General features: G+C 43.4%; 1 long non-coding RNA gene across 2 annotated transcripts; it reads left to right on the top strand.

Annotated features, from left to right (window-relative positions):
• Positions 1-334: 334 nt before the first annotated feature.
• LOC142591268 (uncharacterized) lies at positions 335-23,632 on the top strand. 2 transcript variants are annotated; one of them, XR_012830425.1, is made up of 3 exons: positions 335-1,138; positions 3,890-3,997; positions 23,603-23,632. It is a non-coding gene; the product is annotated as an uncharacterized LOC142591268 (long non-coding RNA). The 2 variants fall into 2 exon arrangements; XR_012830426.1 differs by lacking the exon at positions 23,603-23,632 and adding an exon at positions 20,712-20,764.
• The last annotated feature ends 3,977 nt before the right edge of the window (positions 23,633-27,609 follow it).

Raw genomic sequence — 27,609 nt, 5'->3', positions numbered from 1 at the left:
TTTTCTTGAAAATGCAGCATATATCTTACCAGTCTGTGTTGCATGTTATGTGGATCTGGTAATCATGGTAACCATTTGTGTTGATATACGTGCTCAAAAGTGTCAAATCTGCTAGTTTGTATTTGTGCAGCGAAGACAGGTTTTGCAATATACAATACACCATGAATTACTAATATGTAATGCGATCCACATGTATAGGTGTTGTGTATACCCATAAAAGCTTCAAGGTCGGCTGATGGACGGTGCGTTTGGTAGCCGAACTGGAACCTTGTGGCACACGCAAGAGCTACGCGTGGATCGCTGTACATAGTAGCAATTGAAGGGCGCGTACTGCCGAATCTGCCTTCCATACACACCAGAAATAAAAGGGTGTAGACCCTTCCAACACCCACATAGATAGGTGTTAATGTGGACTAGCACCCTTGCACTCTAAATTTATTTTGCTGGACACCCTTCCTCGAGGATTCATAACTGCACCCCAACTGTAGGGTGTAGACAATCAGCACCCTTAGGGTGTTCGTCTGGCGACAAACTGATTTACACCCTTAAGGGCGTTAAAATGTTTAGTGGGAAGGATACTCACCCAATAAATGAGACGAGCTCATGTCGAATGTACTTTTGCTGTTTCGTACAACAGTTAGGTCCGAATTGTCTTCGTTGAGAGAATGACTTAACTCTTTTGCTGGCGGATCATTATAGTTGGCCATTCTGCTTTTATAGAATTAGAGACAGGTTTGTTTTTACACCCTTTGAAAACGATATATATTTCGAAACACATTTTCTGTTGCTCACGCGTGAATTTCTCCATATGCAGGACCCTTGCAGCAGCCCACTGACTTGACTGGATTTGTCACGTTTCCAAAGCGTTGTGCTGCTAGGCGTCAGGCCTTCAATATTACGAATGCTTCCCTCACGTGCAGTAATAGCACGAAGTGTTCACATGTGCCCACAGTGCAATTCCCGCGTGATATTCTAAAGGGTAATATTTTAACCAGGGAGCGATAATAATTAGAGTTGTGACGGCCTCTTCCCTCAGACAATCCAAGGTGCCATAGCACGTATGGAAAAAAGTGCATCAGTGAACGCTTGAAATTCAGCTGCTTCATCAAAAACGGCCACATAACTTACAGGACATGCGGTAAGCATCGTTTAGATCCCATTGAAGAAAAATATGGATTGACTATTCGCGATGCACTGTGTTCACAGACGTGACAAATCTAACTGAAGATGTATATGAAAAATTCCGGTATGTATCTGATGATAATGACTGCAGTTCAGATTGTTCCAGCTAACATCGTCCGAGCTGTTAAAACATTTGTGCAATATTAAATTATAAGATCTACAGTTTTCATTCTTCAGTCTTCTTCCCACACAAAGATAATTATTGCCTACATTCTCCCAGGAACCGCAAGAACTATTGCACGAACGGTCTAAGAGAGCGAAGCATTTATTAAAGAGAAGCAGGGGGGTGTCATGTGAATGAAGAAGGGTTTGCGCAACCAATTGACGTCATTCGCATTTTTAAACCGATTGTAAACTTTTGTGCGTTCCGAAGTTGGTAAGCGCGCTTTGTGGGGTGCGCGTGTTATTGACTGAAGAATTTGAATAAATTTTTGATCGGATAGTTTTCGGGAATTACTTAATGAACAAGGACTATATTAGAAAGAAATATCCCTAAATGCTGTAACGCATTGGCTGGCCTCCTTCGTCAATAATATGTCCATCGTCAGGTGCGGTTGAATTTTCGCTTAGGAACGATTCTAGCTAAGGGCTCTTTATGAATACGCGCTCAGATGTAGTCGTATCAGCCGACATTATTGGATGGAAAGGTGACGCCCCTCCAGCTTCTACCATGATATAGGTGAAATGTAGGTGCAGAATGGTGTTATTGATACCTACTTTATGACTTTAGTGGGCGGAAAACTTCAGTAATTGCGCGTGCCCTGAGCATCACCATCAACTGGGCCGCATTGCAGGTGCTTGGAAAGAAAATAAGTGGTATTAACAAGAAATGACAGCGCGATGTGAGGGATTAAAATTTTAAATTGGGTAGGTAACTGTTCAAGCAGGGAATCAGGTGATGCATGGAGGGCAATAATGGCAAACGATGCAATAACAGCTAGGCAGGTGCCCCCTATGAACAATTCCAGCGTGTGTAGGAGAAATAGTCATGCCTAGTTGTCTTTGCTAAACGGAAGTTTCGCAGATTTGCAGGAAAATTTAATAACTTGCTTCTCCTTCAAATATTTGAAATATGAGCTGTGCAGATGAAAAATATAATTGTCAAGGATGTAAGTTACGGATACGTCAAGGTCAGGGCAGGTCAACTTTGATGTTTTTTATGATGGTAATAAGTGCAAATGGGGCTTTCTTTGAGTAAGCCAGATTTTCCTGTCAAAATTGCATTGTTGATCACCAGTAATTATCGAAGGTGTTTTTGTGTAACGGTACGCAGGTTGTTCGTCGATAACAAAAACAGATGGCAGAACCCAGCAGGAGGCAGTTCCTAATGTGTTTGGATCTAAGAGAATGTAATTAGGGAAATGATGATTGTAAACATAGAAGAAAACAGGAAACTTGCGATGGTAAAGGACGAGTACCTGGAGCACAGAATGATAAAAGCAGATGGTAAATATTTAACTAAATTATAGGGTTTAACGCGCAAGCACCATGATGTGATTGTAAGGCATGCCGTACTGGGGGACTCCGGAAGTTTGGACCACCTGGGGTTTTAATGTGCACCTAAAGACACGTACCCGGGCGTTTTCGCATTACACCCTCATAAAAAGGTGGAGGCCGTGGCCGGGATGACATCGCGCGAGCTCGTGCTTAGCAGCCCAACACCATGGCCAGTAGGCAACGGTGGCGGGTGCTACTTGTTATGAAAGGGATGCATAACTAGAGAAAAAAACGAAACAATTCTAAGTGTTCGGCGAGATAGAAAGAAAGAAAAAAGTAATAAAGAAGTATTGGCGTGTACGCAGTGACTGCTCCTTCATTCCTAGTCAGCAAACGAGTTCTTAGTGAGAACCCATGGGATAGCATACTGCGCAGATGTACTGAAGCACGGCGTTGCAGAACCGGAAGGTTATCCTCCTACACTGAGGCATCTCAGCGTACCCTGGAGTACCAATAGGGGTACTCACAAGTTATTGTGTTATGCGGCCAGTGCCCGCACGCCTACAAACTGCTGTGTGTCATAGATGAACACGTTTTTACCAAATTAAGAACTGAGTTTTGACAAATAGAAGCATATCCTAGATAGGAATACGCAATGCACAACGCACAGTTACAAACGTAGTGAACTGCAGTTACAAGCATAAAAGAACAACGGAGGAAAGCGTGTCTTTTTGTACACAACTATGCAGCCACACTGGCACGCTTATTTTTCTATTTGCTTTCCGTCTCGGAAAACGAAAGCTTGTCAAGCAGCCAAACTGAACGCCTACTGGCTTTCTTTAACCCATAAACCTTGAGTTCTTTTTTAAAATCTTAGCTGAGCAATAGAAGCATGTAAGTATTGAGCTGAGCCGCCTAATGTATTTATTAAATTGAAGAAAATGATCGGTAGTTATGTGCTCGAGAAAGGTGTTTCTGTTATCTAGTGAAGGCAAAGCAATCAAACTTGTATTTGTTTCTTCTTGCACGGCTACGCACGACCGGTTAGTCCAAAGCATGAGATCTAAAAAGAGTTTTAATTTGTAAAGCCTATGGGCATGTCTTTTTTGTACTTCGCAGAATATCGATCGCTTACGTTGGATTTGTTTTGAGCTGCCTTTGGTTTGTTAATATCACAGTTTTTCATCTACAGAGAGGAAAGAAGCAAAGTTTAAAACCTAACATGTTTTTCAGGATTGGTTTCGTTGATGCTGCATTCCTGCTATTTCAGTTGGCCTGCAATATGACTGTGTTTCCTTGTGGCAATATTATTGTCGAGGACAAGATTATTTTGTGAAATGCAAATCAAAAGGCATGTGGTTCTGTGGATACCAGTGCTGTAAGTGCAGTTTTGTCACTTCGATATGTAGCAGATCGAGGGAATGATTCAAGAATAATAAGATGAGCATATGTCTGAACTAAGTACAAGGTAGCGGACCAATCGCACACGCCGGCATCACCCTTATCGTCTGGTTATTTATGTTCACTGCACTGGCTATCCCCATTGAAACCCTCTCTGCTTGAGCGTGCTCGTAGGCTCTTGCCAGCCAATTACATAAAAATGACTGCTCATTGTAAACAATGTTATTCAATTTTAAAGCAAACAAAATGGACCTCATATAAACCAGGAGAGCATTTGATTCGGCTGTTCGGAAAAGGTTGCGGATCACCACCCAATGATCTCGTCGGCCAATACATAGATTTAACGTCAGGTGGTAGAATAAAATCAGATTGAAATATTTTTACGTTATAGGGCCCAAGGAGGATATATAAATATCCTCCTTGATAGGGCCCTATATGTGGTGAGTGACCTTTTCCAATATTGTGCGCAATGTCAATGGTTCCATTTTCGTCGGAGGTAAATTCATTGCACTAGGAAAGAATTCGTAAATACTGATGCGCCGTGCTCTTAATGAAGTTATAGGAAGCTAACGGAGTCAGATTTAATGCGGAGCAGTTCAGTGTAACGCCTCTATATTTTGCCATGGTTCGCATTCCTTTGACCTTCTGCTTTCTTCTTACCACGTGTCGTTCTCACACAAATTATCCTTAGCATTGCTAACATCATAGAGAATAATCTTATGTAATACTGAGAACTTCTTCCAAGCGCAAACTTCTTACGAATCATCCGCAACAATTAGTAGAGTGCAATATATGTCGCAAAATATTTGCATCTAGCTTCATTTTGAGTGTTTGCTTATGTGTAAATTACGCATTTCTATTTCTTGAGCCAGCCCTGCCCGCCTATTCGCGTAACCTATCTCGAGAGCCCGAATCGTGATTTTTGCTACCGGTACTTAATGGTACTTCTCCATAATCTTAGAACCATACAATCCGGTACATAAAACTCTAGATTAACGTGTATTAACAACTCGCTTGTGTAGGGATTCCTACAACCTTTCTGATCACTCAGCCCGCGCACCACCAGTATTCTTTCACGTAGATTTGCCGCATTGCGAGATCAGAGCGCTCGACGAAGTCAGCCTGAGTTTTATGCAGTGCCTCTCTGCCGCAAAATTAACTGTGTGGCTACATGTAGAATGGCTTCCGCGCCATCGGACGGAAGCTGGTACGCGTGGTAAGCGATCACTTGTTTTTTCTATGGTGTTACAAAGCTGTCTGCGGTAGGAACGATTTTTCGGTGGTCTTCGTTTTACAGCGAAGTTTTTAAGGGCTAGTTCGCCCTGGACCATGTCCCCGTGAGGACATGAAACTCAAGCCTCCTCCTCCGGCGTCCACGTCAGACGGCACTTGTGTTTGTGCCATCGAGTACGCGCCGTGATTGCCGTGGCCGTACTAGAATAAAACGTTATTAAGTGGGCTGCTCCCGAACATTGTGCAGTGCCAGGCCGACCCACGGCGGCGGTGAAGCAGGTGTTAAGCGAGCCCCCTACGTGGGCCGAGGCTGCAAATTGTGCAATGCCGGGCGACCCGTGGCGCAAGTGAAGGAGCCGTTAAGCACTTCCCATACGTGCGCCAATCTCGAAGATAATGCAATGCCGGGCCTACCCGCGGAGGGGGTGCAGTTCGTAATTAGGGGGCCTACATAAGCATGCTTCTTCACAGAGTGGAAATGACAGTTTGGGCGGTTGCGTTCACAAGGATTCGAAACGCAACTCTAACAGCAGTGTCCTTTCATTCTGCGAAATGTTACGTGCTATAACTTTAAGCGGATTCTCCCTAGTGTGATATCTGGATCAGCGTGCCTTTAGTGGGCCTCTTTTTCGATATCTCAGTAGTTACCACCCATAAATAGAAGTAATGTCTAAACACCATGTACATCATTATCCAATTTCTCTGTTTTGATAGTGAATTCGGGAATCAGTTGAGCAAATTTCTTAACTGAAGGTTGACATCGTAATCATCACCGATTCATCTAGCTTTAAAGAAAGCACAACAAGTATTCTTAACTTTAGGTAGCCATATTAGTTTTCAATTTCGGTTTCCCTAGGTTGGCGATCAGCTTACATGATTGAACACTTTTGTGGAACTGTGCTTATTTTGTTCTTCTCCGTTTGAAATGGTTGTGAGCTTGCTCGCATGATTTTATTTCGGATTTTTCATTCTTTTTATTATGCACTATTGCTTTGCCTTGGTTCCGGGATTGAACTTTTTTTCGCTTTCCTTTTACTCTTCTTTTGTGACTTGAAATGTTGGTGCCTATTGTATGAACTGATGTGTATTGTGTAGCTTGACCACCCTTGTGTGTTGTACCGTAAGGCTCTGAGGATATGCATAATGAAATAAAATGAACGTCGCTAGCCTCATTTTAAGGCAAATGAATAGCTGTGATCGGCTCCGTATTGTTAAAGCACAAAATTCTAAAAAACATTTCAACGATATATTTTCGTTGATTGCAACACTTATTAGCAAATGCACCAATTTTGGATGATAGCACTGATCTGAAGTGCAGGTTAGGGAATTGAGAGTTCACTTGAAGGACATGGATGATTGAATTATTTTAGAGCGATGCTCTTAGGCACCCGTTCCTGCGGTGAGTATCGACGTTGTCCCTCGTCGTAACCAAGTGAACGAGCAAAGCGAAAGAGGAAAGCGAACGTGGAGTGGACCGTGAGAATCAAAGCCTAGCGCCGCGCAAGCCTTGCGACGAGCATTACGAGATGGCGCCAGAAGTGAGCGCCATCGCCTGTTAACCCATTGCATGCGGCGAGCGCATCACACCATACCATATATGGAAACAACGCGCTGCATATGCGGAGGTCTGTCTGCCGCGGCTGATCTGAATTTCGCCCGCACTACACCCACGCGCTGCGTTTCCTAATCTTCCGATTAGCGAGGCAGTCACGTCACACTTCGCTGCGTTTGAAACGTGCTGAACGAGGCAGGTTGTCCGTGCTTGCCAATATATCGCGAAATGAAAACACGTGCAGAGCTGCGCTCCAATTTGTCATTAGAGAATATCGTAATTGTCGGTGAAATTATTCTTTTATGAAGACTGCTACACTTTATTAATAAGTTGTGTAGCCGGGAAGCTTTCAGATGCAAGTAAGCTCGCGCTTTTTCACCGATGAAGCGGCCTTTCTGGAGGTGCTCTGAAGACCTCCTTTGCTAGGATGCACATGCAGAGACTTCATCGCCCGACATGGGCGAAATTCAGCCTGCGCGGTTCAGGCCTGATAGGCGGCCGCGTCTCGCCAGTTCACGTCATTCACATGAATTAAATGGTGTTGTAGACCGCTACGCTTTCTTACTCGGCTGCATTTACCAGGCGTTATAATGACTGTCTTCATGACATAATTTTTAGAAAATCGAGAGAAGAAAATTTATGCTTACCTCACACGCAGGGAGCACACGATGTCAGTGCAAAAGTGCACTAAAAAGCCACTGGACCCTATGGCAAAGCAGCGCAAAACACGCCGTACGGTGGCAGATAGGCATGGCGCCAATGCTCCATCACTGGGAAATCGGCATTTGAAATACGACGCACTTCTTTGCTTAGTAACAGAAATGTCTAAGCAAAGCAAGGTCACGATGAAGTCAACGCAACGCCACGATTAAGAACCTGATGATGTTTTGATCACATTTCGTCTTTAAAAATTGGGCCGTCAGGAGATAGATCAGTCCTAAAATGTGCACATTATTCGAATTGTGTTGGCCTGATTGGCCGGTAGTGGGCAGGGTGCAAGAAAATAACGGATATAGGGGAAATCAAGGCGGTACGATTGGTCATTATTGGACAGCGTGAAAACAAAGATATGGTGTGAAGTAAGTGGGTCTGCGGCGGCAGGTAACGCATGTGAGCGGCAGTGTTCGCTCCAACATTTACATCCTGTCGTTACCATGCTGTCCTGGTTATTCTATCGTCCTTTTAATGCCTTAATTGTTGTGTCCAAAAATATAACAACTGAAATGGATTAGGATGTACGCGATTGGAATTGGTGGTCCCTCTGTACCAAAAGAGCAGTGAAAGTAGTCGGCTATAGATTGCCACCTAAGTGGTAGTCACATGTCGATTACCACTGGAAGAAGAATAGTGTTCGGCATCGTCTTAACGACAGGCACGCAGCGAACCCTGGTGGCAAACGCGACGTGTCACTGTCAGCCTTGGGGGTGGGGGGCAGGGGAGGGCGCTGTTAACCAGCGCCACACAAAGCTGCTTTAGACCCCTGCGTGTAAACCTTGAGGCGCCATAAATGTGACCCGCATCTCAAAGAGCTAGCCGGCTGTCAGAGAGGAGCGCGTCCTGCAATTTGATTTCGCGAGACCAGTGGCCTTAGCGGAAAAAAATGAGAATAGCAAAACGGGGAAAACGGAAAAGAATGTTAGGCGCTTTAAAACAAAGGCAATAGTAAAAATATAATAAACTTGGCTTATCAATGAATGATGCGCTTACCAGTGTACATTTTCTTACGGGTACATAGTTTTTACAGTTTGTTGCGTCCTTCTGCAGCAGTAGCACGATATACGTACAGGCTTACTAGCTATGTGGGCGCTGTCTTCTGTGGAGCATTGTGTGGCGATGATGTTTTCATGGAACAAAGCTCTGCTGAAGTCTTGGTTTCTACAGTGAAACAGACTTTAAGTATTCAAGTAGGTTCGTAAACTATTGAGCTTTTCAGCTCCTTTAGTAATCGTTAAAGTGGAACCTATTGGCTGTTGCCTCTGTACAGGCAACAGTCATTAGCTGCACAACCAATAGCCAATTATTGTGAATGTACTACGCACAGAATATTTATTACATGACAGAAAAATCTAAGCCGGAAACCCCCTTTTAATGACTGTCAATGGTAACACTATTAGCGTTCGAGAAATATGGCTAGACAGCGTATTTACAAATTCATGTTTATTTCGCGTCTTTAGTCTTCATTCTGAGACTTCCGTTGCTTTGGTATTGCTCCACTTTGCTAAGGCATTTCCTCGCACGTCCACAACAGCATGATGACAACGGATGCTTGATAGGGACTGTCTGTTGGCAAAAAATGACGGTCAATCGATCAACAAAGATCATGTGACAACGACAACATGACAATGGGATGACGTTACTGAAGCGATGATAATGGTAAAACGACAAAGTGACGACGACAGCATGGCGACTATGTGATAACGATGACATGTTCATGACGGCATCACGAAGTAGTACGAATGAAGGACTTGTGCACGTCAACCTGGCTTAATGAAAATACTAAGGAATCAATTTTTTAGGAAGTGGACACGCAATGCAAAAACCAGCAGGACGTAGAACTTCTGAAATGTACCGAGACACTAATTCATTGATTGCGCCTTGGGAAAGTAGCCACGAAATATTTCCAAAACTGGCATCTTCTCCGGATTGCTCTTCTGGCCACAACGATGAGGATGTTCGCCATCTACCCCTCAAGTGACCCATACACGCGATGCAAGAACGGCAGCTAGAACAAGAGCTACACTCCGTGAATCCTCACCGGCCTCTCTCACTCCCAAGATTTCTGGGCCCATAGCGATTTGAAAATAGCACAGCGAAAAGCATTGAACGCACTTGAACATTTTTATGAAGAAACAGGCATCCTTAACAAGTACTAGATATTGAACGGATTATTCAGACGATATTGCTATACTTCCTTCTATTTATTTGTAATTATTAGTGCTTGTATGTGACGTATTATACTTTTTTTGTATTCTGGGCATACATTATTTTAACTTTCTATAATTGCTCATCTCTTTATATATTCATCGCAGCCTACATGATGGCCGTTTGTGTGTGTTTGTGACTTTCTTTAGAAACTCATTATGGTGCAACTTGCATTTTAAAAGAAAATATTATGGGGTTTTACGTGCCAAAACCACTTTCTGATTATGAGGCACGTTTTAGTGGAGGACTCCGGAAATTTTGACCACCTGGGGTTCTTTAACGTGCACCTAAATCTAAGTACACGGGTGATTTCTCATTTAGCCTTCATCGAAATGCGGCCGCCGTGGCCGGGATTCGATCCCCCGACCTCGTGTTCAGCAGTCCAACACCATAGCCACGGAGCGACCACGGCGGGTACTTGCATTAGACTTTTATATTGCCATGTTCATGGGTGTTGAGGACTGTCTTCTGTGGATTTCTGACCGTATGACGTGATTTCTTTTCATTTTCCTACATATTTCTTTATATTGTTGTTTCCGCTATGAGAAAAAGAGTAGCCGTCACCAATATAAGGTGACTACATCTCTGCCTTTTATTTTCATTTCAAGAAAAAATAGGGACAGAACAACTAACACGACGCATCACGACGACGGTGTGACAAAGAATACATGACGATAATTATATGGAAATGATGCAATGACAATGAAGACGTGACAATGGTATAATAACAATATGATGATGATGGGTGTATGGTGACAATGGCGCGAGGAGGGTGGATTGAGGAGAGTCGGATGACGAAGTTGAAAGGACGAGGATGACGGGATAACGACGGCATGGCAATGGCGCTATGACTACTGATTGAGGCAGTGACTGTCTGACAACGGCGCAGTCACAATGATGACATGAAAATATCGGAATAATTGCCATTGAATGAAGGTAGCATGATTACCATAGAATGACGAAGAAGAGTTGACGTGGATTGAGCGACAATGCCAGTATGCCCATGACGGCATGACAACGATGGTTTGACGGCGGCTATGTTACAACGATGGCGGGATGACGGTGGTTTCACGAGGGTGTAACGACGGTATGCCATAGTGCGTTGTTTTGTTCATATAGTATTGAACACTCGGCTCAGCAATAACAGTATATCTTGAATGTATCTTGTGTTGCTGCTTCATTGATCGAATTTTCGTACTGAAAGCATTCAAAAATTATTTTGTTTATATTGCACGCCACCGACCAACAATGACTGGCTTTTGCAAGTACAGTTAAGATGCCGTTCGCAGATTTCGTCCATACAGGACAGCCACACTTCAGTACAGTTCACAACAATATATTTGATCATCACGCGAAATAATGATTGAGTACAGCACATAACCACCACAGCAAGCTATGCAAGGGCGGCGCATCGTTAATTTAGGCTTCAAGTGAGCCGTACAACATTTTCTTGTACTGTCTGAGGGAGTTTGCTGGCACGTCACAAGCAATTGCTCCCCACAACAAGCAAGAAGACGACGCAAGACGCTGGCGTTGCGAAAAACTCCGTAATTGTCTGACTACAAAAACAAAATATCGAAGGTATTGGACGCACAGAGCTCCGGAGACAAGTAGAATCTGTCTAGCAAACATGAGGAGTATTATGCGCGGTGCTGGTGTCAAGATATCTGCTCCAGATAGAAATGTAAACTGTAGATATTCCTCACTTGATATGCACCCAAGTCTACCGGCATATATGGTGCCCGCAGTATCTTTTGTTACAGATATATTTATAAATAAACATGCGCTACACAAGCGATGTTCCCTTATTCGAAGGCATGTTACATGCATAACGACATCCATATACATGCGCTGCATATTGTACACAAAATTTCGGGTTGAAATTGCATCTCTAAATCATTTAGTACGACACATCGCTATCATTAGATGAATAGTAGTAGGTCGGGAGGAGAACCGAAAAAGAACTTGGAGGGCACTTAAGCTTCGCCTTTCAGGGTGGAACGCGGTAGCGTTATCGGGCCCAGTTGGCGCCACCACTGAATCCGGGCATTCAGCGACATGGGGCCCTGCAGAAGATAATGGTGGACAAATCCCGGCGGCAGTACAAGGAGGAGCAATGGCTCATACCTCCGTAGGGCAGAGGCTACAAGCAGCGGCTCCCCAGTGGCGCATACCCCGTAAAGAAGGAAAATGGGCTTTGTGTAGGAGTGGCCGCGTAACAAAATTTTTTTCCCGTATATTGAAATTGTTTTCTCGTATATTCAAATTACAATCGGACGCTGTCATATCTGTAGGTTGCGTGCAAGCAGGACTTTACACATTTACTTAGGCATTTTACTTTGAGAAATATATTTACTTCAGTAACGCCTCTGCGCCCCGCAGACGGCCTACCCGGTTGTAGTTCGGGATGACTTTTCCTGACAACAACGCCACCGACGGCGGACGCGGACTCCGGATTTTCTGCGACAACAGGTTGTGACTATGTGGTCGTGTCGTCTCTTTCAGCACTAAACTTTGTCTAAACGTGCGACAAGGAGCGTTTGAATATACCTAGGCACACAGACACAAACACACACACACACACATATATATATATATATATATATATATATATATATATATATATATATATATATATATATATATATATAAATATACACACACACGGTGTGTGCGTGTGTGTGTGTGTGTGTGTAGTCGATAATGAATGTGTGCTGAGCCCTGAGAAATAATCCCGACAGGCATACTCACATATCTTTGTAACAACACAAGTAGTACTATTAGTATTATTTCACTAGCATTTAGCCCTGTGGTCCGGCTTTCAACGGAGTGAACTAGCGTACCCGAAGATGTTCTTTCCACAAGTGTTAGATAGGGAAAGGACACGTTCCTCCAATCAAAGTGTTCGCAGAAAATAATCATAAAAAACTAAAATACATGTTTTTTTTTAAACTGGGAATCACACGTGGATGGAACAAAGCCCATGAATTCCTGCAATGAGTCACGGACGAGGGAGCATTGTTGCCACCGTCGAAGAACCGAATAAAAAATTTCCTTTCTTGAGTGGCGGATGGGAAAAAAATGTGGGCGGCTACGACGAGCCCTGACTAAGGCAGCGATTTCCCCAGTCTCAAGCGATCGTCATCGTTTAGGATAAGGAAACGCCACTATACCACAGACCTGTCTTGTAAATGGGGCGTATTGCACAACAGTGGCTCCAAAGGCATACAAAAATAAAGGATATGCGGGCTAGTCAGCATGAAGGAAGACCGTTTTACATGCATCGTGCTTAGGTTACCAGAGATTTCTTTTCAACTATAGCAACATTATTCTAGTCAAAAGGCAAGCACGTGATTTTTCCGGTGATCTCATTAATACTCTAGGCGGTGGTATTAGGCACATAATCGAGGAAGTAATCCCCAATTTCCACATCGTGCTGTACGCCAAAGCCAGCTTCCAATATAGTCGTTTCAGGCAATTGAAAGAGTGAACAGGAAGACTCACAGGTTTAACTACGGGGTGGTTCGAAAAAGCTTTGGGTTTGACCGGCGGTATTTAAATCTTATCATGAAAGCTGTTTCGGTCTGTTGATTAGAGGTAGTAGTTTAAAGAAGGTAGACCACAATGGCGGTGTCACATGGAAAGTTTCTTTTATTATGGACAGATAAGTTGGATCTAGCGTCGATTTCTTTCTTTGGCGTTCTGAAGTGAAGACAGGCCTGGAAACGTGATTTGTTGGAAGGCACACAGGATGTACAAATGATATGATTGAGGATTGAGTTGGTCAAAGTATCACGTAAATTTTTATTTTTCCGGTTCCATATATATGTGCTTAAGGCGATCAATTCAAGCAAGGATTTTTTTTTTTAAATATATGAAACTTTCTGCCCCAACGTAGAGTAGGTAATGATTAGGTCAGTGTATTGTGCACTGTTATATGGTTTAGCTTTAGGTATGTCCACCCGATTCAGCCTGCCAGTTTCAGTTACATCATCATCAACTAATTAGTCTCGGACGCATTTATTTATTGCACGATTAGTACCGAAACCTTTGTTGCTACATATATGCTTAAAGCGGTGTGCTTGCGTGTACCCCACGCCCGTCTTGCAGTATCTGACAGGACTACTATAGAAATTTGAGGGCTTGTGGGTGTCCGATGGCTTCCTGTAATGTTTCGTAGTTAGTCTGCCCCACTATATGAGACGGTTACATGCAGGTGACACAGTCTTGCGGGTACTGCTGGGAAAAGAGAACATTGACGTGAGTGCGACAGACCTCAGGTATAAATTTTAAGACCTCCGGGGGCCCTGTAACGTAAAATATTCCGATCTGTTTATTATGATAAAAATCATATGGTCACTTCAGGCGAATTGCTGCCGTCGCCGTCACAGTGATGTGCAGCTTAAAGCCCAAAGGTGATAACACCGTTGTCGTGCTGTGATATATGCGCGAGTGAAAGCGCGCGAGGGTAACCGACGATTGGGGCTCGATCTCGCGCACGCAAGGGAGAAACCTGGGGAGGAAACGCGCCGTCTTGCGTGGCGCGGAAGGTCACGGGGCGAGGAGAGAGATGGGGGGTTGTGGCGTTATACTCTGGCACCAGCTGTGTATCACGCGGTCGTGGGCGGTCGCCTGCGCCGTATCTTGAAACCGATCTGCGCTTGGGGCAGAGTCGACGTCCGCCGACGGCTCAAATCTTTCGGCGTGTTTTTTTTTGTGTGTGGCCACTTAGCTCACAGTGAAGCGACACACAGCACGAAGGTGACCTCGCTCGCTGCTGCTGCCGGGCTTCCTCACGCCAGTGTTTCCCCAGCAAGTGCCCGCGCTCTTCGAGTGTGATGTGTGCGTGCTTGCCTGTGTGAGCTGACACCATGATTAATAATTTAGTCAACAAGCGAAGGTTTAGATGTTTATACGGGGTGCTATCCTTACTTCGTATTGCTCTCTACTAATTTCATATCGCAATCGATGCTTCTCCCTTCAGAGGAAACTGCGATTATTTTATTCCAAGCTGCTGGGGTCAAGTTTACATAATGAATGAATGTGTGTTGTTTAGGGGCGCAAGGGCCAGGTATCGCCAAAGAGCGCCCAAATTTACAAAACCACCGACTCCACTATCGTGTGGTGACGCGCAGTGTTGTTTCGAAAGCTCAGTCAAACTCTCTCCACGTTTGTGGGAGTTCACATTTGTTGCTTTCATTGCTAATAGCATTGCCTACCTTCAGTGGGTCTTCTTATCTAATCAGCTGACAAGAGGCGAGGAGCACAAAGAAGTGGAGAGGGGTTTGGTAGGACCGGAGTCGGCGTAGTTAGAGTAAATGCCCAAATGATGTGGTGTCGGCGTCTGCGATTCACCCGAGCCTCTTGTCAGGCTTTCTGTGGCTAGCCGAAAATAGCGGTGGTGCGTATTAGGCGGTTTAAAATGCCACTGAGACGGATCCTCGGCCAATGTGAGTTAGCAGACCAATGTGGCATACGTCGCCGAAAGGGCTCGACTTTATAATATATATATATATATATATATATATATATATATATATATATATATATATATATATATATATATATATATATATATATATATATATATATATCTGCAAACACATCATTCTCCCCGGCAGCTTCGCGTAGACATCCCAGCGCGACTGATTCTATTCGAAACGGGAGACTCCGCCTATTTCAAACACAAAATTCACAGTTGTTCATCATATAATGCAATATTACAGCGCCCACGTCACTTTGACGAGGCGAGTTTTGGTAAGTTTTTTGACGTCGCGTGACAGACAGGTGAAGTGGGCGCAGCCCGAATGCATTTTGGCCAATAGTATTGAGCTAATGGGGAAAACGCCGTATAATCATAAATGATTATTTTTCTTTTGTTCGCTTTAATCATGCATAATGAATATGTAAGTAACGTATGAGATGGGTACTTCTCGCGGTTTTCGTGATGTCGCGTGATAGACTGGAAGGTGAGAGTGGCCCGAAGAATGTTTCACCAATCGTCAAGGGCTCGCAGATATAGAATATAAAAATTTCAAATAACTTTAGGTAATATTGGGCCTGTTTCTCCGTGAGGCGACATTATCAAGAAAACACTTCTAGCAGAGTGGATTTAGGCTGCGAGAGGCAAGAAACGTTTCTAGTGGACACATAAAAATATTGGTGTGATTATGAGAATTCTCGTTCCCAAAGACGCTCCGCTTACTTTGACGTAAGAAGCTCCATTATTCTGAAAATTGTTTAGTTCAATAATGAACTTAAGAAGTGTTTGCAGCGGGATGTATTCAGCAGGTTTATCGACCCGTGAGTCTTCATGCAACCGTCGTTATGCCATCAGCATGATAAACACGTCTGAATAATAAATATATATAAAGGAAAGTGGGCAGTTGGACACGATGCTCTCTCCCTTTCCCTCACTCTCTCTGCACATATATATATCAGGAACACCTTAGACTTCCGTCAGCCAAAGGACCAGACAGAATTTAGTAAACGCTACACAACAATAGACCATATTCACACTATCAATCAGGTGATAGAGCAATGTGAGGAATATAACCAACTCTTATATATAGCTTTCATTGATTACGAGAAAGCGTTTGATTCAGTCAAAACCTTAGCAGTCATGGAAGAATTACGAAATCAGGGTGTAGACGAACCGTATGTAGAAATACTGAAAGATATCTATAGCAGCTCCACAGCCATCGTAGTCCTCCATAAAGCAAGCAACAAAATCTCAATAAATACAGGCGTCAGGCAGGGAGATACTATCTCTCCAATGCTATTCACAGCGTGTTTACAGGAGGTATTCAGAGATCAGTATTGGGAAGAACTGGGGATAAGAGTTAATGGAGAATACCTTAGGTACTTGCGATTCGCTGATGATATTGCCTTGCTTAGTAACTCAGCGGACCAATTGCAATGCATGCTCACTGACCTGCAGAGGCAAAGCAGAAGGGTGGGTGAAAAATTATTCTGCAGAAAACTAAAGTAATGTTTAACAGTCTCGGGAAGAGAACAGCAGTTTGCGATAGATAGCGAGGCACTCGAAGTGATAAGGGAATGCATCTACTAAGGAAAGGTAGTGACCGCGGATCCGGATCATGAGACGGAAATAATCCGAAGAATAAGCATGGGCTGAGGTGCGTTTGGCAGGCATTCTCAGATCATACACAGCAGGTTGCCATTATCCCTCAAGAGAAAATTGTATAACAGCTGTGTCTTACCAGTACTCCAGTACGGGGCAAAATCCTGGAGGCTTACCAAGAGGGTTCTACATATATTGAGGACGACGCAACGAGCTATGGAAAGAAGAATGGTAGCTGTAGCGTTAAAGGATAAGAAAAAAGCAGATTTGTTGAGGGAATAAACGCAACCTAATGACATCTTAGTTGAAATCAAAGAAGAAATTGACATATAATGACGAGGGAAGATAACCGATGGTCATTAAGGTATACGGACTGGATTCCATGGGTAGGGAAGCGTAGCAAAGGACGGCAGAAAGTTAGGTGGGCGGATGATATTTAGAAGTTTGCAGGGACAACATGGCCATAATAAGTCCACGACCGGGGTAGTTGGAGAAGTATGGGAGAGGTCTTTGCCCTGCAGTGGGCGTAACAATACTGATGATATATATATATGTATATATATATATGTATAATGTGTGTGTGTGTGTGTGTGTGTATGTGTGTGTGTGTGTGTGTGTGTGTGAAGACGTGGAATCGGCGATGGGTAAAGTCACAACAAAATACTCTGTACTGATGGGCGACTTCTGTGCCAGGGTAGGCAAGCAGCAGGCTGGAGACAAGTCAGTGGGGGAATATGGCATAGGCTCTAGGAATAGCAGGGGAGAGTTATTAGTAGAGTTTGCAGAACAGAATAATATGACGATAATAAATAGCTTCTTCCGTAAGCGGGATAGCCGAAAGTGGACATGGAGTGGCCCGAATGGCGAGACTAGAAACGAAATAGACCTATACTCTGCGCTAATCATTGCATCATACAAGATGTGGACGTGCTCGGCAAGGTGCGCTGCAGTGACAATAGGATAGTAAGAACTCGAATTAGCCTAGACCTGAGGAGGTAACGGAAGAGCCTGGTACGTACAATGCCGATCAATGAGTTAGCGGTAAGAGGGAAAATAGAGGAATTTCGGATCAAGCTACAGAACAGGTCTTCGGCCATAACTCAGGAGGAGGAGCTTAGTGTTGAAGATATAAACGATAACCTTTTGGGCATCATTGAGGAGTGTGCAATACAAGTCGGCGGTAACTCCGTTAGAGAGGATGCCAGTAAGCTATAGCCGCAGACGAAAGATCTGATCAAGAAACGCCTATGTATGAAAGCCTCTAACCCTACAGCTAGATTAGAACTGGAAGAACTTTCTAAGTTAATCAACAATCCTAAGACAGCTGGCGCAAGGAAGTATAATATGAATAGAATTGAACATGCTCTCAGGAACGGAGGAAGCCTAAAAACAGTGAAGAAGAAACAAAGAATAGGCAAGAATCAGTTGTATGCGTTGAGGGACAAAGCCGGCAATAACATTATTAATGTGAATGAGATAGTTCAAGTGGCTGAGGAGTTCTATAGAGATTTATACAGTACTAGTGCCACCCACGACGATAATGGAACAGAGAATATTCTAGAGGAATTTGAAATCCCACAGATAATGCCGGCAGAAATAAAGAAAGCCTTGGAAGCTACGCAAAGGGGGAAGGCAGCTGGGGAAAAACAGGTAACAGGAGATTTGTTGAAGGATGGTGGGTAGATTGTTCCAGAAAAACTGGCCATCCTGTATACGCAATACCTCACGACTTTGAGCGTACCGGAATCTTGGAAGAACGCTAACATAATCCTAATCCATAAAAAAGGGGAAGCCAAAGACATGAAAAATTATAGACCGATCAGCTTACTGTCCGTTGCCTAAAAGTATTTACTAAGGTAATCGCAAATAGAGTCAGTAACACCTTAGACTTCTGCCAACCAAAGGACCAGGCAGGATTCCGTAAAGGCTACTCACCAATAGTCCATATTCACACTATCAATCAGGAGATAGAGAAATGTGCAGAATATAACTAATCCTTATATATAGCTTTCATTGATTACGAGAAAGCGTTTGATTGAGTCAAAACTTTAGCAGTCATGAAAGCATTACGAAATCAGGGTGTAGACGAACCGTATGTAAAAATACTGAAAGATATCTATAGCGGCTCCACAGCCATCGTAGTCCTCTAAAAGCAAGCAACAAAATCTCAATAAATAAAGGCGTCAGGCAGGGAGATGCTATCTCTACAATGCTATTCAAAGCGTGTTTACAGGAGGTGTTCAGAGACCTGTATTGGGAAGAATTGGGGTAAAGAGGTAGTGGAGAACACCTTAGTAACTTCCGATTCGCTAATGATAATGCCTTGCTTAGTATTTCAGGGGACCATTTGCAATGCATGCTCACTGACCTGCAGAGGCAAAGCAGAAGGGTGGGTCAAAAATTAATCTGCAGAAAACTAAAGTAATGTTTAACAGTCTCGGGAAGAGAACAGCAGTTTGCGATAGGTAGCGAGGCACCCGAAGTGGTAAGGGAATGCATCTACTTAGGACAGGTTGTTACCGCGGATCCGGATCATGAGACGAAAATAATCAGAAGAATAAGAAGGGGCTGAGGTGTGTTTGGCAGGCATTCTCATATCATGTACAGAAGGTTGCCATTATCCCTCAAACGAAAAGTGTATAACAGCTGTGTCTTACCATTACTCATCGACGGGGCAGAAAGCTGGAAGCTTACGAAAAGGGTTCTACTTAAATTAAGGATGACGCAAGGAGCTATGGAAAGAAAATTAGGTGTAACCTTATGTGATATGAAATGGAGCATATTGAGTCAGGGAAGAAATGCGAGTTCATGACATTTTAGTTGATACCAAGAAAAAGAAATGGGCATGGGCAGGAAATGTAATGAGGCGGGAAGATAACCGATGGACATTAAGGGTTAGGGACTGGATTTCAAAGGAAGGGAAGCGTAGCAGGGGGCGGCAGAAAGTTAGGTGGACGGATGTGATTAAGAAGTTTGCAGAGACAACATGGCCGCAAGTAGTATGTGACTAGGGGTAGTTGGAGAAGTATGGGAGAGGCCTATATATATATATATATATATATATATATATATATATATATATATATATATATATATATATATATATATATATATATATATATATATATATATATATATATATATAAATTGTGTGTGACGTTCTGTAGGTCCGGTGCATAGGATGGTCAAGAAACGAAGGGGCACTTACGAAAATTGCATGTTTAGATGTGTAATGTCTCGGCTGTGGCATGGCCTTCGTCAGAATAGAAACTTATTCTGACGAATGGCGCGCCACGGTCGAAGCGTTAAATCATTCACGACCGTTCGTTCCTTCCACTATTTATATATATATATATATATATATATATATATATATATATATATAGTGGAAGGAACGAACGGTCGTGAATGATTTAACGCGACGACCGTGGCACGCCATTCGTCAGAATAAGTTTCCATTCTGACGAAGGCCATGCCACAGCCGAGACATTAAACAATTAAACATGCAATTTTCGTATATCTAGACATACATACATACACACACACACACACACATATATATATATATATATATATATATATATATTCCAACGTAGCCATCTTGCTGATGGCATTAGGACGGTTGTGTAGGCACATCCCACGGCAGCGCTAGTGCGATTTTTAACCGCTTTCAGCTTTTTACGCAATTTTGGCCTGTTTTGCCGAACGCGCCCTTGGCCTCACCGTGTTTCTTCGCCTCGATACCAATGGCACAGGCAACCCTTCTTCGACTACGTTTCAGCACCTGGTGCTTAAACGTAGTCATGACATGGGATGCCGTCCTGACGTACGTAACCATTGCTTAGAACACGGCGGTGCAAGAAACAACGCAGATCACGGCGTTCAACCTATTTATGGCAGAAACCCCATGACGACTCTCGACTCCATGCTGCCACACATCACCGACGACGAGAAGCTCCACGTCACCGCTTATCTCCATCATGCGGAAGAAGCCCGAGAGCTCGCCCGCCTGCGCGTGAAGAACCGGCAGAGGACCGACCGCCGATACTACGATACGTGGAATACGATCCTGGTGAGCGTGTTTGGGTTTGCACCCCGATAGGTCGATGATGACTTGGGGAGATTTTACGCAGCTATTTCGGACCCTACAAGGTCATTCGACGCATTGGATGCACTAAAATGAAGACACGTAAGACGGCATTCCACAGTGAAAGTGCCGCCGCTCATGACCTCAGATAGTCCATGTTGTGTGACTTTAGCCGTTCTAAGAGCGCTAACAATCTTTGAAACTTTGCATAGCTGGGGACCTATAATGCAACACTATTCCAATATGTTTTTATTGTAACCTCCTCACATCAAATTTGCGTAACCGCCGACGCAAGCATCGGGCGCTGACCCGCAGGGTTTTTTGTATAGACCCATCAAACGCTTTCCTCATTTATGGGAGGTCACTTTTCCTTGATTTAAAGCCGGATAACATCGCCTACACAGAGCGGCTTTGCTCATCTGATTGGCTGACAAGAGCTGTATACCGCTGTGACCGATCTGCCCGTCGAGGATGAGGCGTCCTTCTCGCAATTTCTAAAAATATTCCATGATTTCATATGGATATTAAAGTTGAGCTTGAAACCACGTTGGGCTTGCCTAACTCTCAGTCACACAAAGATGATCCTCGCCGTTTGCTACCACTCACTCTCGTCATCTGCCACTTTCAATGACGAGGTACAAGAATTCTTACTTGGCGATATTTATTTTCCACAGGTACTATGGAATACGCATGCACCTACTGTAAAGTCTTTTTCCGTTCAGGCTAAAGATTTCAGTGAACTTTGTTCCCTGTTTTCATTTTCCCAACTTGTGACTCAGCCTAGAACCGCAAACACGCTTAATTTATTCCTAACTAATCGACCAGAGCTTGCTTATTCTATACCATACCTACCTGGTATTAGTGACCATACCTTACTAACATTCGGTTACCCGCCGTGGTTGCTCAGTGGCTATGGTGTTGGGCTGCTGAGCACGAGGTCGCGGGATCGAATCCCGGCCACGGCGGCCGCATTTCGATGGGGGCGAAATGCGAAAACACCCGTGTGCTTAGATTTAGGTGCACGTTAAAGAACCCCAGGTGGTCAAAATTTCCGGAGTCCTCCACTACGGCGTGCCTCATAATCAGAAAAGTGGTTTTGGCACTTAAAACCCCAAATATTATTATTATTAATATTCGGTTTAAAAGTCTGCTATCCCAAAAGGACAAAAGTTAAGAAAGTAATACGCGATCACAATAAAGCAAACTTTGAAGCCATCAACAATGAACTATCGTCACTTATTCGAACATTTCGGTTGATTTTGAAAACCGTTTGGTCCAGTCAAATTGGGATATATTTGTAGACCAGGTACGCCTATTAATTGAAAAGTTCATCCTAATCGCTCCATCACTTCTAATCATCAATTCCCTTGGTACAACTCTTATATAAAGCGCCTATCTAGCAGAAAAAAGGTCTTTATCGCTTAGCTAAATCATCTGCAAGTAAAACAACTTGGAAAACCTATAACACTGCCAATCCTGTGTACTTAACTCCATCAAAAAATGCTGAAGACAATTACTTATCCCCTACATTACCTTACATGCTTGCGACAGATATCCGAAAGTTTTGGCACGTCATTAACCCATCCTCTGATAGCTCTATCACCTTGAAAGATGAGTCAGGTGAAGTTATGCCAAGTGAAGCTTGCGCAAACTTTCTCAGTGAATCATTTGCAAATAATTTTTCCACTTTATTGAACATTGATCCACCACACAAAGAACACTACAACTATCTCATTATGACACCCATAGCTCTTGACTTTGCAGGTATTGCTAGGCTGATTGACTATTTGCCTTTAAACTCAGCTCTCGGTTACGATACCATAAATAGTAAATGTTTGAAAAGCACTAACACATACAGCTCCGTAATACTTCCTAATATTTTACAGCAATCAATAAACACTTGTACTATGTCTGCTCAATGGAAAATAGAGAAGGTGGTTCCGTTGCGTATGTCTGGTAACAAAAGCTCACCCCTAAATTACCGCGCGATTTCGTTTACCAGCACCTGTTGCAAATTTCTCGAACATGTTATATTTACTAATCTCGTTAACTTTCTTGACTCGGGGTGCTATGCAGGATGCGCCGAGTTTGGCGAAACTCGGGATCTTCACGAGCTCTGCAGACACCCCAAGATGAAAGCACGAATGGTACCGAGACACAGTTTATCTTTCGACAAGCCTCCAGTTTCATTGGTTTATCTAGATTCACTCTGGGTGGCTATCATTCCTTGGGCGTTGCCTTCTGGGCGGTCGACAAACTGGGGCTCATGTGATCATACCGTTGGTGCATGGTCGTGCCTTCTTTCACTTGTTTGTCGTTCCACCAAGTGCATTACATGCACAAGCGAGTTATAAAACAAACGCATTTAGTACAATATTATTAGTTAGTTTAACGTGGTTTAGAAGCATTTTAAAGCTTACAACATGTACACTGAATGTGCGTTAGACTAATTTGTAATTTAGCACGCTTCGCATTATACCACGAGGGAACGCTGTGGTGGCGTCATCACATCCATTCACCGGGCGAGCATGGCGGCTGAGCATCGGTGGCGCCCAGTGTAAACAAACTCGTACAACGAGCTTGCAGTGCGCGACGTAGTGATCAGGCTCGAAGATGACCACTATTTCTTGGATAGTTATGTTCCTCCGTGAGCAATATTTCCGTGCACCCCAAAAGACTGCCAATAGCTTCGGCGATATTACAGATCGCAACGCGCACCTACTGTTCACGGCGCAGAGCTGAAGAAACAACTTCTCCGGTACTGCCTCTGCGAGTGCGCCGAGTTCTTCCACTCTGCGTGACTGCGAGCGTCACGAATATTACATAGTGTGTGCAAAAGGAAGACAGCCTATATAGCTACGATACGACAAGGAGGTGGTACCGACGATGGATCTCGCTACCAACACTGTGAAGGAGACATCGACAAGGTGCAGATAAGTATCTTTCCACTGTTTCATATATGCATAATAAGAGTGCACGTCTTAAGTCGCTTTAGTAGTAACGAACTGAATGCCCAGCAGTTTAAAGAAGGCCGTGAGAACCAATGAGTGTTCGTGCTTTTACATGCAAGTGGGCCCGCGAAAATATGAAAAAGATGAATGTAACCTTCACTAACTTGGTGAGATAACAGAAATTCATGAGCGACATTAAGCCCGCAAAATTTATGGAAGAGTATCTTTGTCCAGGTGAAATATCAATAGCAGTTACTGATATAAAGCAGGAAACTTGTACAAAAAATTCGTGGGTTGAACAGCACATGGGAGGCATTCCCGAATCGTGATCGCCACGTCACCCATGTCCTTGAAGAAAGTCTAGAATCATTGCATTCTACCGGTTATGCAATATGGGACATAAACCTGGAGGTTAACAAAGAAACTTGAGATGTCAAGGACTGTGCAGAAAGCGAAGCAACAAAAATTGTTGGAGATAGCATTAAAGCAGGAAAACAGTGGCGTAGTAAACCGTGGCAACTGATGTGCTAGTTGTGATTAAGAAAAAAAAGGAATCAGCAGGCAGGCCATGCACGTATTCGATCACTTGTTTCCAATTCATAGCAGGTGATTGCATAAGCGTGACAGAATGAATGTCAAGGAGAGAGAACTACAGCTGAGGATGGTAGAAAATTGCGTAATTGCGTAATATCTTTGTAGGCGTAGGAGGCAATCAGCTCGTATAAGGCAGGATTGTAGGGTGAGGCATTTGTTTTGCAGCGAACAAAATTGGTTTGTGGTGCTAACAGTAGAGACTCGTGAAGGTGCGGGGCCACCTCAGCTGCTGGCACACTAATCAACATGACAATTGGCTCTGAAAAAGAAAACCCCAGTTATGAAAAATAAAGCAACGTTGTCCCAACGCATTGTTTTATTATGCATACTACACTAGAGGCTTCCACAGTTAAGGGCACTTAGTACTAATAGTGCAACGAGCATTTTTCTTTGTAAATCATGGTTTGTATGCGGCTGATTCATTCCAATACACTTTTTTGCAGCAAAAGATTCTGCTGCTGGAGGCACTCAACCGCCTGGTGGCAGTAGGCGAGCACCAGGCACGTGCTCTTGAGAGTGTGGCAGAGGTCCAGAGGGCTCTTCTGCTACAGTAGTATCGGTGCCCTCACTGCTCTCCTGTCGAGCCCACAGAAGGCACCTTATAAAGGAGCTTTCAGTTTAATATTTTGTTTATTATTCAAGAACATGAATAAAATTATTGCAGTAAACATTGTGTTGTGCTTATTAGGAGACTTGTAACATGCACTCGGTGTCACTTCAAAATAGGCAAAAACATAAGACATCCTGTGCCACTCTTGGACCATGTAAATAAAAAATACACTAATGCAGCATACACGTCATTGTGCTGTTTGTTCTTTCTGTGAGCAAGAGTACAGTGCGTGTTGATTAGCCACAAGATGAACGGTGTGTAATTCACAATGAAGACAGGAAACAGCAGGAGCTTAATAATGCTATCACCTATAGACTGTGCTTATGACTGCAACACTCCCCGATTCAAATGTGCCATTACATGCATGTTCGATACCACATATTCTTTAACAATGTCCTATAATTGCATGTACTATATTTCACACATCTTAAGCCCTTGCACAGCACACTTCTAATGTATCCATTTTATAGGCCAAATAATCGTACACTTTGTCTGTTTGTGTTGCATGAAAAGCAGCATCCTTTACAGTCGGATTAAACTTCAGAGGACAGGAGAGGCCCCGCCCAGATGACCAAAGCACAGCAGCCGATTGCCTCCACGTCTAAAGAAATAGTCCCTCTCCAACGAGCAGGTATTAGTCTGTCCGGCGGCACGATGTCAGTGCGTGCCCATTGGTGCAGGCTTGTGCTCACCTGCCTTAAAGTGCAGATTCCACAGCCTCCTAAAGTTGTATCCGACTATAGAAACACATAATGCCTTGCACCAGTTGCATAGACTTTTGCAACTTGGTAGCACACAATGATCAGGAGCAGAAATCTATAAAGGCATCCAAGCAAAGCTGGCTGGCCACACTTCCATTATGAGGAGCGGTAAAAAAGGTCTTGCCAAATATTCCCATGACGTCCTTGAAAAAGAGGTGGTGTTTGGCACTTTTTTAGAATCAAAAACAGATTACAGTGAATGTTGTGTAGCACATCAAAACAAACTGAGCTCGGTTATCTGCACAGCATGTAATGGGAGGTTGTGCTTCACATAGGAAACGAACTGCTCTGTCCAGTACAATTTTGAGGCCGGTATGGCACCTATTATGTCAACAGTGTCTATATACAAATTACACTTTGCACAGGCCATTGATTTCACCATTATTTTTGTATGAAGGTTCTTTCAATCAGTGCTTGTATTACATGAACAGGTTGATTTGAAAGCAAAGCTTTGTTTGCAAACCTTCCTACTTCCATAATTGTGTGGCAGGGCACGGGCATGTTGTCGAATAGCTCACACTTCCTCGGTCCTGCACCAAGGAAGCCCAATGCTCTATTTGAAGTTGGATCGCACAATTCAATGGCAAAAAAAAGTAACACACACAGCAAAGCATTCTGCTGTCTGTATTTCTCTTCTTTGTGTCCTATCAAATTGTTGTGCAAATAAATTTCAAGCTTCTATACCAATACACCGTCTTCAACCTCACCAATGCTCTAGTTATTAGGCCACAATGGTGGACATCTTTGAAATTTCCCAACACAAGTTAGCTCTCCAGAAAATCACAAATGTTAAATTTTGCAGCACAGGTGTATGTATGCACGTGCCATATTCTTTACCACTAAACTCACAGGAATCAAAGGGGCAAGCATTAACCAGCCTTGCTGCTGCCACTACTATTAGCATCATGACACCAATGGAAAGACAGTGCCCCGCTACAGTAAAGGGAGTGCCGGAGGAAAAGGTGTGACAGCAAGGGCTTACAATAAAAATAATGGTTACGAGACATGTTCAATGCCAATATATGCTGCATGTCGCTCAGCCTACTTTGGCATTGCGGCAAGCGTTTACTCGTTTGAGCATATCACGTTTTGTGTAATCATTGCTCTAAAGCTGTACAAATGGTCTATTTGCTCTGCAATTTTTATTTTTATCATGGTGGGTTGAAGACCCACTTTTCATTGGCATCTGCACCCCATTTCTCCCGATATGTAATTTTGCCTTGGTGGTTCATGACATCTTCACGTACAGAGAGTTCTGCAGTGCATTGGATGTACATTGTTCTAACGCTTAAGAATTAAAGCCCCATTATGAGACGAAAATATACAAGTTATCCATCCAGAATAACGCCGCCCCAAAAAAAGGAAGATACACTGAACCTCTGGCACATGCATCGACAGTGAACAGAGCAAACAATCTGAAGTATTTTCTTAATGCAATCCAGCACACTAAGATTCTCAATGCATTTTCATTTCGCCACAAATGCATAGGCACAACCGGCTTGGCGCAACATCCACATCTCGCGCTGCAACAAATTGTGCAATGCCTCGCTGTTTCATAGTGCGGCTGATAGATTACGCATGACCAAAATTCAGCATTGTGCATACTAAGTAACTTCACCAATGAAAAACCTTAAGTATTTTATGGGGATTAGGATTCATAGGGTACTTCAGACAACTTGTGATATCCATTTATCTATTTATACTTAACTTCTTTTCCAAGAAAGTGAGCCATTTGGAAGGCACCCTGACAGAAAAGTAGAACAATCGGCAAAAAGTCATCAACCAGCGAAAAAGT

This window comes from Dermacentor variabilis, chromosome 8 (assembly GCF_050947875.1).
Source record: "Dermacentor variabilis isolate Ectoservices chromosome 8, ASM5094787v1, whole genome shotgun sequence".
Classification (NCBI taxonomy): domain Eukaryota; kingdom Metazoa; phylum Arthropoda; class Arachnida; order Ixodida; family Ixodidae; genus Dermacentor; species Dermacentor variabilis.
This window is presented reverse-complemented; position numbering and strand designations above follow the sequence as displayed.